This window comes from Delphinapterus leucas, chromosome 13 (assembly GCF_059928025.1).
Source record: "Delphinapterus leucas isolate spDelLeu-1000000601 "Yukka" chromosome 13, BTC_Dleu_Yukka2, whole genome shotgun sequence".
In the NCBI taxonomy this organism is placed as follows: domain Eukaryota; kingdom Metazoa; phylum Chordata; class Mammalia; order Artiodactyla; family Monodontidae; genus Delphinapterus; species Delphinapterus leucas.
Window position 1 is genome coordinate 85,605,564 of NC_143141.1, and position 12,239 is coordinate 85,617,802.

At 40.7% G+C, this 12,239-nt stretch overlaps 1 pseudogene; it reads right to left on the reverse strand.

Moving 5' to 3' along the window:
• Positions 1–3,984: 3,984 nt before the first annotated feature.
• On the reverse strand, positions 3,985–4,538 carry LOC111164480 (gamma-aminobutyric acid receptor-associated protein pseudogene; annotated as a pseudogene).
• Positions 4,539–12,239: the final 7,701 nt, after the last annotated feature.

The window sequence follows — 12,239 nt, forward strand, 5'->3', positions numbered from 1 at the left end:
CCCTGATACCAAAACCAGACAAAGATGTCACAAAGAAAGAAAACTACAGGCCGATATCACTGATGAACATAGATGCAAAAATCCTCAACAAAATACAAGCAAACAGACTCCAACAGCACATTAAAAGGATCATACACCATGATCAAGTGGGGTTTATCCCAGGAATGCAAGGATTCTTCAGTATACACAAATCTATCAATGTGATAAACCATATTAACAAATTGAAGGAGAAAAACCATATGATCATCTCAATAGATGCAGAAAAAGCTTTTGACAAAATTCAACACCCATTTATGATAAAAACCCTCCAGAAAGTAGGCATAGAGGGAACGTACCTCAACATAATAAAGGTCACATATGACAAACACACAGCCAAGATCATTCTCAATGGTGAAAAACAGAAACCATTTCCACTAAGATCAGGAACAAGACAAGGTTGTCCACTCTCACCACTATTATTCAACATAGTTTTGGAAGTTTTAGCCACAGCAATCAGAGAAGAAAAAGAAAGAAAAGGAATCCAAATCAGAAAAGAAAAAGTAAAGCCGTCACTCTTTGCGGATGACATACTATACATAGAGAATCCTAAAGATGCTAACAGAAAACACTAGAGCTAATCAATGAATTTGGTATAGTAGCAGGATACAAAATTAATGCACAGAAATCTCTTGCATTCCTATAAACTAATGATGAAAAATCTGAAAGGGAAATTAAGGTAACACTCCCATTTACCACTGCAACAGAAAGAATAAAATACCTAGGAATAAACCTACCTAAGGAGACAAAAGACCTGTATGCAGAAAACTATAAGACACTGATGAAAGAAATTAAAGATGATACAAACAGATGGGGAGATATACCATATTCTTGGATTGGAAGAATCAACATTGTGAAAATGACTATACTACCCAAAGCAATCTACAGATTCAATGCAATCCCTATCAAACTACCAACAGCAATTTTCACAGAACTAGAACAAAAAATTTCACAATTTGTATGGAAACACAAAAGACCCCAAATGGCCAAAGCAATCTTGAGAAAGAAAAACGGAGCTGGAAGAATCAGGCTCCTGGACTTCAGACCATACTACAAAGCTACAGTAATCAAGACAGTATGGTACTGGCACAAAAAGAGAAATATAGATCAATGGAACAGGATAGAAAGCCCAGAGGTAAACCCACGCACATATGGTCACCTTATTTTTGATAAAGGAGGCAAGAATATACAATGGAGAAAAGACAGCCTCTTCAATAAGTGGTGCTGGGAAAACTGGACAACTACATGTAAAAGAATGAAATTAGAACACTCCCTAACACCATACACAAAAATAAACTCAAAATGGATTAAAGACCTAAATGTAAGCCTGACACTATCAAACTCTTAGAGGAAAACATAGGCAGAACACTCTATGACATAAATCACAGCAAGATCCTTTTTGACCCACCTCCTAGAGAAATGGAAATAAAAACAAAAACAAGAAAATGGGACCTAATGAAACTTAAAAGCTTTTGCATAGCAAAGGAAACCATAAACAAGACGAAAAGACAACCCTCAGAATGGGAGAAAATATTTGTAACTGAAGCAACTGGCAAAGGACTAATCTCCAAAATTTATAAGCAGTTCATTCTGTTCAATATCAAAAAAACAAACAACCCAATACAAAAACGGGCAGAAGACCTAAATAAACATTTCTCCAAAAAAGATATACAGATTGCCAACAAGCACATGAAAGGATGCTCAACATCACTAATCATTAGAGAAATGCAAATCAAAACTACAATGAGGTTATCACCTCACACCGGTCAGAATGGTCACCATCAAGAAATCTACAAACAATAAATGCTGGAGAGGGTGTGGAGAAAAGGGAACCCTCTTGCACTGTTGGTGGGAATGTAAATTGATACAGCCACTATGGAGAACAGTATGGAGGTTCCTTAAAAAACTATAAATAGAACTACCATATGACCCAGCAATCCCACTACTGGGCATATACCCTGAGAAAACCAAAATTCAAAACGAGTCATGTACCACAATGTTCATTGCAGCTCCATTTACAATGGCCAGGACATGGAAGCAACCTAAATGTCCATCGACAGATGAATGGATAAAGAAGATGTGGCACACATATACACAATGGAATATTACTCAGCCATAAAAAGAAATGGAATTGAGTTATATGTAGTGAGGTGGATGGACCTAGAGTCTGTCATACAGAGTGAATGAAGCAAGTCAGGAAGAGAAAAACAAACACCGTTTGCTAACACATATATATAGAATCTAAAAAAAAATAAAATAAAATGGTTCTGAAGAACCTAGGGGCAGGACAGGAATAAGACACAGATGTACAGAATTGACTTGAGGACACGGGGAGCAGGAAGGGTAAGCTGGGACAGAGTGAGAGAGTGGCATGGACATATGTACACTACCAAATGTAAAATAGATAGCTAGTGGGAAGCAGCCGCATAGCACAGGGAGATCAGCTCGGTGCTTTGTGAACACCTAGAGGGATGAGATAGGGAGGGTGGGAGGGAGATGCAGAGGGAGGGGATATGGGGATGTATGTATATGCATAGCTGATTCACTTTGTTATAAAGCAGAAACTAACACACCATTGTAAAGCAATTACACTCCAATAAAGATGTTAAAAAAAAAAAAGATTCCACATATAAGGAAAAAAAAAAGCAGGCGCATGGGATGGGAACTGTATGAACAATATGGAATTATTAATGCTACAGACATCTAAGGCTGCAGAAGGTATTTTGGAAAATGGGGACAGTAATCTCAACAAAACAGGAACTGCCTCCAAGGAACATAATGCCAACTTGTAGAGACAAAATACGCATGCAGAGAAGCCAGAATGCAAAAGAGAAAAGGACTCTTATGCCCTAAGAAATGTAGTTACCTATAAAGTACCTTAAGACAAGAATGTTTCCACTGGAAGTTTGAGACAGCATCTCTGGAGGATGCTCTTCCTGAAGCAACTATGGACCAATGGTTCAGATTCTGACAAGTGAAGGTGAAGAAAGAAGACACTACAGGAAAAGCTGGAGCAAAGGTCTTGAACTGGGGAATGAGGAGGCCACTGAAGAAAGAGGAGCATGCAGCATGGTCTTTGCTTCAAGGACTATGCTATATTATTTAGGATAAGTCTTAAAAAGATATTAATCTCTGAGGGGCAGAAGAGTAAATTAAGTGAGGATGCAGGCTCTACAGGCAGACTGTCTGGTCGCGTAGGCTCACACTTCATTTCTTAGATACATGTCTTTAAACAAGTGACTTCGTCTTTCTGTACCTCATCTGTGGAATGGGGATGATGAAATTACACCAGAGGGGTACAAAGTGCTTAGTAGAGATCTGGGCACAGAATTAGCACTGAATAAAATGTCATTATCATTATCATTGTCATCATTTCATCTGGGATCAAATCAAAACGTAGGCTTAAATACTAGTTGCCTAGTCTTTCCTCTAATTTGTTGTTGATAACATTAATCTTCCCAATTCAACAATGTTCAAAAAGTTTATTGAGCTTCTAGATCTTCACTGTCCAGTGGAAATCTCTTCTGTGACGAGCTTGCTCTAGACCTATGTTGTCCAGTATGGTAGCTGCTAACCACGTGTGGATACTGAGCGCTTGAAATATGGCTCATGTAACTGAGGAACTTGATTTTTAATCTTACTTAATTTTAATTAATTTAAATTCAAAAGCATACTGATTCAGTTATTTGAAAACTTTTATTTATTTATTTTTTGCTTGGTGGTTTCCTCTTTATTAATGTGCCTCCTACCTTCCTCCCACAATTTCAGTCCCTTCCATCTACCCCATAAAGGGAAGGGAGTGAAAAGAAGGGATTGTTGGCGTTCTGAGCCCCTTGGGCAGTTAGAAAGGGAACAGAAACCAAAACAATCACCGGATGTGACAGAGATTGACAATCAAGAAGTCTAAAGCAGAATGGGAAAGGTGGTAAAGAAAGGGGAAGAATGGAGAAAGGAGAGGTACTAGAGGCCACCTCCCCCATTAACCCTTGTGTTACGAGGGGCTGGAGGAGAGTCTCAAACATTAGGAAGTGCAGGTCCTGAAGACGGGAGGTGGTGTATGACCCTCAAGGAGGAGCAGGTCAAGGAAAGAGGGCCCCCTCTCTCTTTGTAGAATGGGACCCCCACACACACGCCTTAGGGACAGCAACTGCACAGACCGTAGACACTTTCATCACTGGAGGCAACATACAGAAAGAAGTCTTCTTCATGGTGTTCCTGGTATAGCTGACCCATCCCGGCGCTCGTGGGTGGAATGACATTGTTGACAAAGAAAAACAAGGCATCCTCAGCTCGGAGATGAATTCGCTTCCGGATCACGAAGTAGAACTGACCAACTGTAAGATCAGAAGGCGGCAGGATTTCCTTTCGTCCAGGTCTCCTACCCGAGCTCTGGGAGCCTCTTCTACTATCACCGGCAACCAGTCCGGGTACTTCTTTCGGATCTTCTCGCCCTCAGAGCGCCGCTTCTCAAGAGGATCCTCCTCTTTATACACGAACTTCATCCTCCGGGGAACCGGGCTGAGGGAACCCCGGGGTGGGGGCTGGGACGTGGGGGGAGGGGGACGGCGGCAACGCTCGGGCTGAAAACGTTTATGTTTAGAACAATTTGGGTATGTGAATCTACACTTATCATTGCATAGTTTACGGAAACTAAGTATAGATCAAATATTTCCAATGAAAGTGTAGCTTCCAAATTGAGATATTCTGTAAATAAAGTACACACTGGATTTTGAAGACTTAGTAGGATAAAAAGAATGCAAAGTAGCTTATTGACAATTTTTATTTTGATGGTATATTAAAATAATAAGATTTGGGCTATATAGGGTTAAGAAAAATTATCATGAAAATTAATGTCATCTATTTCTTTTATATATATATATATATATATATTTTTTTTTTTTTTTTTTTTTTTTTTTTTTTGTGGCACGCGAGCCTCTCACTGTTGCGGCCTCTCCCGTTGCGGAGCACAGGCTCCGGACGCGCAGGCTCAGCGGCCATGACTCACGGGCCCAGCCGCTCCACGGCATGTGGGATCTTCCCGGACCAGGACACGAACCCGCGTCTCCTGCATCGGCAGGCGGACTCTCAACCACTGCGCCACCAGGGAAGCCCCTCTTTTATATTTTTAATGTGGCTACTAGAAAAAAATTTTTAATTACATTACAGTATACTGCTATTGAATAGAACTAAACTAAATCAATAAATTCAATCAATGCATTACAAAATCAAGTTTAAAATTATTTTTGTGTTTAAATAAAATTTTAAGTGAATGAAAAATAACAGTAATGCTCCAGGCATAGCAAATAGTTTAATATGGAGTTGTTTTTTGTCTCAAGTATACCAATGTCTTTATATGCACACATTTGAAAATCAAAAGTATTCTCAAAACTACATCTTTAAACATAAAGATTTGGTGAAATGACTAGAATTTTCAAGTGCATTTTTCTATGGTATCTATAAACCAGCTATCACCTGACCTTGTTCACCCAAAAATGTGTGAAAATGTCTCCTCACTCCAAATCAAAGTATTCCCATACTTAGATTAGAAAGAACATGATAATCACAGGGACCCTCTTAAACTGAATTCTAAAGATTGTTTTTTGTGAGAGTAAGAAAGAATAAGCCTCACTGAGATGATTTGAGTGGCCTGGTCCTTGAGGCCAGTGAGCCTAAAATAGCTCTGTTAAGAGATGACTGTGATGGCTTTGGGGAAGAAGAGGTGTCACTCAACTGTCAGAGGCCAAGATGGAAGTGATTTCAACTGCTCACTCCTGTTGCATTCTTGGAGGTCATTCCATGGTCTTCCCAGGAAAGAAGGATAAATAACCCTTGCCTTAAAAGGGCGAATAAAGAAGGGTAGGAAAAATAACACTTGTTTTGATCTGTATTAGAATTCCAGACGCATTTCTACTAGCTTGTGATCTTTGGACAAATTACTTCACCTCTGGGAGGCTCAATTTCCTCATCTGTAAAGTAATAATAATATGCAACTCAGAGTGAAGCAGAAAAGATCAAGTATTCAATATGTTAAAGTTCCTGACACATAGTAGCTTTGGTGGAAAGACTCTATGTTGGCCCCCATGACTTATTCCTCCTATTCTTGCCCTTGTATAACTCACTCTTTGTGACTGTAGGTGAGACCTGTGACTTGCTTCTAACCAATAGAATACAACAAAGGTGACAGGATTTCACTTCCTTGATAATGTTACATAAAATTGTAAGGACTGTCATGATGAAAGACTCTCTTCCCTCTTGGCTTTGAAGCAACAAGCTGTCATGTTGGGAGCTGCCCTAAAGAACAAGGCACATGACAAGGAACTGAGGGAAAACTCTGGCAGCCAGCCAGCAAGAAACTAAGCCCCTCGGTCCAGCAGCTCGCAAGGATTTTAAAGATGACAACAACCATACGAACATGGAAGTCAACCCTTCTCCAATCCACCCTCGGATAAGAACTCAGCCCTGGCTGACACTTAGTTAGCAGCTTTATAGAGAGCCCACCGAACCCATGCCCAGACTCCTGACCCACAGAAGCTGTGAGATAATAAATGTGTGTGGTTTTAAGCTTCTGTGTTTGTGGTAATATTATTCTGCAGACTAAACCATAAGACAGTGGTCTCTCCACAGTCTTTAGCTCCCTCACCATGGGACTATCCTATCCCTGCACTGGCATGGTGAGTGTGAAAAATGTTATTGATATCATTTATTCATTATCCTTCCCTTTCAATATATCCATAAAAGATCTTTAAGTTTTAGAAGAATTTTAAAAGTGTGTGTCTGTGTGCATGTGCGTGCATGCATGTATTTGGGGGAGGGATACAGACATACTCAACATTATTTACATGATGAATTGTGCACTGTAGCCACTGGTCTTCCCCTGAATTAGAACTAGTGACAAGTACCGGCATCTCCTCCCCAGACTACGAATATAGCTGTTAAGGTGTATGTACTCCCCGCACCTGTGTCAGCTTGCCTGCATTTTAGCATTTTAACTTTGGCAAGTTCTTAGCCTCTCTGATTGCCCAGTTCCTTTCTCAGGACTTATACACAAACTGCTTCAGTGCCTTTAGCTGCTCAATTTCCATTTTACAATAATTGCCCAAGGGACCTGGGCTTCCTTGTCCGTTCTCTTCCAAATGCCCTCTACTTGACTCCCGTGGTGGGAGGGACAATCCCATCCTCCTTGTACGCTTGGTGGGAAGAAGGTCAGAGTTCTGTCTGAATGATTTCCCCGTACTTCTTACGTGCCCTTTGTCCTGTGGCTATTTACAGTGCCTCACTTTTTTCCCCCTCTTCTATCTCACTTCCAAATATCCCTCGAGCTATAGGAGCTGGAGACAAATGTTCTCTTTTTCTGGTAACGTTCTCCTTGGGGTGAGAAACCATTTCACGCTCACTAGACAAAGTTTATGCCTATGCTTTGGATATTCAAGATGGGGTGAGATTTTCCAGACTGTTGCTTTTTTCAGTTTACGCAACACAACAATTTTATTAGTTATATTTATTATGTCTACTTGGGAACAGAATAAGAACCAAAATTTCACCACTATACTTCCCAGGCTATGAGTGATAAAGTTCGCCATAGTGGCTGATAATCAAGGGCCTCAGAAAGTGCCATGCATGTGCTGTGTGTCTAGCATGCCACACTGCAGTTGGTTCTTCTCGAATCCTACAGGATGGGATCTGTAAGAATCCCATTTTACAGGTGAGGAAGCTATTTGGACGTTTGTGAACTTCGGCTGGTCAATGGTAGAGCTCCTTCAAGTTGGCTTTGAACTTTCAGCCTTTGCTCTGCTGGAAGAGGTGAGTTGGACCCTGAAAAGAGGCACTGAACCCTGAACGACTCCATCATCAGTAAATCTCAGAATTGTTTCCATTACTCTTTCTTGTGATACCAGTGTACTCTTTTTCATTATGCACCAAGTTTCAAAACTGAAGTCTGTTTTTACTTCAAGATGTTTCAGAATCATGGTGAAAATAGTTTTTGGTAATTCTTTCTAGATTTATACGCAGGACCACACAGGTGAAGGTGATAACCATCTCCAAAATTATGATGAAGGACTCCTCTTATAACACACAAAGTGACTAAGGTCATGTCTTGGCGATGCTATCGTGACAGCACCTCCTCCCCTTTTCTTATTCTTTGCCCTTCTTTAAGAAATGTAGAGCAATTTGAACTTCTGAAAGATAAAAGTCAGTAATAAATATGTTCAATATCTATAAACATCTGTATTAAATAGTTCTCTTAATTTTAATAAACTGTACAACATCTGGTTCCATAGAACACTTCAAAATTTCCCTCAAGTTCTTGTCTGACAAAATCCCTCCTGCCACTTTCAATTTGTATTAAAAAACCAAAAAAAGCACGTACATCCCCAACTCACTGAGTCATTTGATAAAAGCAACAGGGTGAATGGGCTGGCTGAGGTCACAAGATCTCATGACCCCTACAATTTCTGTTCCGTGGCTGCCAGGAGTAACACACACTACTGAGGGGCAGATCAATCGAAGTCGCTGAGACAGAAAGCAACGCAGATTTTCAGTACTTTCGAGGACAAAAGCACAATGACGCCTTCTTATTTTATCGTGAAGGAGGTCATAAGGGTGAGTGTGTGCCATGACATGGAAACTGTGTGGCCACCAAATGATTCGCTCCGGCTGCGTATGGGAAGGTCCTTTTATTAAAGCCAACAGAACCAGAAAAGGTTCTGAATAAGAGTTGCTCTGATCTTACACAGGGAGAGTGTGAGGCAGTGAGTGACCATGAAAGCAGCTCTATTGCTGCAGAAAAGGTCACACAGGTCCGCCAAGTTAGTGACACAGTTGTCAGCTGCTGGCGATGCTTCCAGCCTGACTACGCATCTTGTGGGGTAAGATGAGGTTGAGGTTGAAGAGGAAATTTTTATGGGAAGAGATGATAAGGACCATCTAGCCACCATCTAGCCATCTGCTCTACCTTTTCCTCAGTAAAGGAACTGCAGCTCAGAGAGGACAGTGTCCAAGGTGGTGCAGCCAAAGTTACATTCAGATACAGGACAGTAGGTCCCTGCCCTTGAGATTTGAACTGCGATGTCCCAGATCTGGGAGGAGAGATTAAAGCGAGGGTTTAGCGTTAGTTAAAAGACTGTGGCCATCAAGATAGTAATCTGTTTGTGCTAAAACCTCACAATCCCTCTGCTGGCTGAAAAAGAAAAAATTTTAAGTATATTCATGATTTATTGGGGAGGAGGGCAGGTGTCAGTTAGATACCATAAAAGTGATTACTATCCCACTGGCAGTGTCAGGAACCCTGCACAGCCCAAAGGGCTCAGTTGCAGCTGCAGCAGGCTGCTCTCTGCATTCTTGCTGACAAGGCTGTAAGTGAGCTCGGAGAGGCCTGTGGGTTGAGTGGAGGTGACTTGTGAATGCAGAAGCCTGCTCTAAGGAAACGCAGTAACATTCCCATCACATTTTTAGCTTCAAGGATAATAACCATGAACTGCACAGCCAGTTCTCCTTACAGGGGGCTGATGAGCGCTTGCAGGGCCTCCAAGCAACCATTCCTGAGCTCCAAGTGGAGCTAAGCAAGGAAGGAGAGGAAATGAAACTTTCCTGAGGTTTTCCAGTCACTCAGTTATATATAATCCTTTATGGGAAATGCTTCTAAACATGGAAAGTATGCCAAGGTTTTATGCCTGACATCGTTTCCTGTTTTCTACTAGTTTTTGTTTTGTGTTGCTTTAAATCAATCTGGATTTTGTTTTTCAGTGTGCTTTGTCTTTCTTGCCCAACCAGGCAAGCTTTGTAATTAAATGACAGTAACAACTTGCAGATTTTAAAGCGTTTTCACAGACCGTATTTTGTGTGGTCCTTATAACAACCGCGTGAAGTATGTATTTTCTCCATCTTCAGATGAGGATGTTATTCAGAAAGTTTCAACAACTGGCTCAAGGGCACTTGTTTATTTGACAACACGTTATGCTCAAGCCCAGGCCTCTGACGCCAAATCCAGACGCTTGGCTCTGTACGGTGATGCTGCTCATTAGGGGAGCTGCCCCCGCCGCATCCCCTCCTATTGACCTAATGCTTCTTTAAAGGTGTGAGTTAGTTTGCTTCTATCCCTTGTTCTTTGTTTCCGATTCTTCCATCATTTTGCATTCAGCCTGTTTCTGGTTTTCTCCCTTAGACAGTTGGGCCATGTGTGAGACTTAACTAATTGACCATGCTCTTTGCCAAAGTGCCATCCATCAGTCAGTGAAGAGGTGCTGCGGGCACACTGGATGCAAGGCCCAGAGCAGGCAAAGAGAAGACTAAACTCAAAACAATTGTGTTGCATTCATGGGGAAACAGTCCTGACTTACAGACAGAATAAACAACATTGCCTCTGCTCCTGTTAAAGGGATTATGAGTTGCTGGAGGAACAAGGGAAATGGGAACAAATGCAGCATTAATGAGGAAATCAGTTCAGGACTCTGGGTGATAGCCAGCCCAAGGAAGGGGAACCTCCATGGAATGGGCCTGGTCTAGCTGCCATGATAATCTCCCTACTTCTGTCATAGCCAAATACCAACAGTGACTCAAGCTTGCCCACACTGTCAACACACAGTGTTTTTCTGCTCCCTTGGCCCAGAATGCTCTTATGCTTTATCTTCCAGAATAACCCTTTTGCCTCAGTCTTCCCCTCTGGACCACTGTTCTTCCATATCACAATAATTCCTGTGCTTATTTCCTCATTATGTGGATTTCTGTCTTTCCCACCATAGAAATAATCACATTTTACTAAGACATGAATATATTAACAAAAAATTTAAGATAATAAAACTAATGCTTTTGTATACACTAACAGATGTGCTTTGTTAACATATAACTGAAGATTTTTAATCTCTATGTGATAAAAATTTTCTTGTTTGGGTGCTGAAATCATATTGGCTGATAAAATAAGTTAGATAACTGTTTTCATACCTTCTGCATCATTTTGTTTAAATCACTGTTCTCTAAAGTTTAGTAAAAGTCACCTGAAAACCATGTGAGCCTGCATCTTTTGGTAAGGAAATCTTTGATTACCTATTTAACTTAGTAATAGTTATAAGCTTACTCAGATGTTTTCTCTTTTTTTCAATGTATATGTGATTTCTTTCTAGAAGAATATCAGCTCTATCTAAATTTTTTTTCTCTTTTTTCAATGTATATATGATTTCTTTCTAGAAGAATATCAGCTCTATCTAAATTTTTGAAATTTATGGGCATAACATTGTTCAGAATATATTCTTATGCATTTAAAATCTTTACTATTTTTATGCCCTCTTGTTTTTAACATTGTTCATCAATGACATTTCTCATTGCTTTTTTAATAACATTATGCACATTGTATTAGCTAAAGTTATGCTCATTTTATTAGCTAGTACAAAGAACAACACTCTAGGTGTCTTGATATACTATACTTTCCCTATTTTTAAAGGAAAGGCAAGGAAAGACAAGCACATCATACTTTATTAAAAAGCATTTACTAAGGGAAACTCATGGAAACAGGAGCAGGGGCAGGTGTTTGGGTGCTGTATTAGTCAAGGTTCTCCAAAGAAATAGAACCAATAGTATGTGTATATAGAGAGAGAGATTTATTTTAAGGAATTGGCTCATGTGACTAAGGAGGTTTTCAAGTCTAAAACTTGCAGGATAGGCCAGCAGGGAAGAGTCAGTGTCGCAGTTCAAGTCCAAAGGCAATCTGCTTGGCAGAACTTTCTCTTGTTCAGGGGAAGTCAGTTTTTGTTCTGTCCAGACCATCCACTGATTGGATGATGTCTATCCACATTATGGAGGGAAATCTGCTTTACTCAAAATCCACCAACTTAAATGTTAATCTCATCCAAAACATGCTCACAGAAACAACCAGAATAGTGTCTGACCATATGTCTGGACACTGTGGTCCAGTCACATTGACACATAAAATTAAACATCACAAGTGCCCAGTTCCAACTGCACTCTGGAGAGCACACAAAGATCCATTATGACTCTGTGTCAGTCTAAAGAGAGACGCCCTCCACCTCTTGAACTGTAGGGCCCTTAAGCTGCATTATTGGGGAAGCACAGCCCCTTCCCTGGCATTATCAGGGGCTGGCACCCAACAGCAATAGGATGTGGCAGAACTTTGGCCCCTACTGCTCTTTTGCTGTCTCATTCAGCAGTTAGAAAATCTCTGGCCTTTACCCTGGCATCTTTAGAGACCTGGT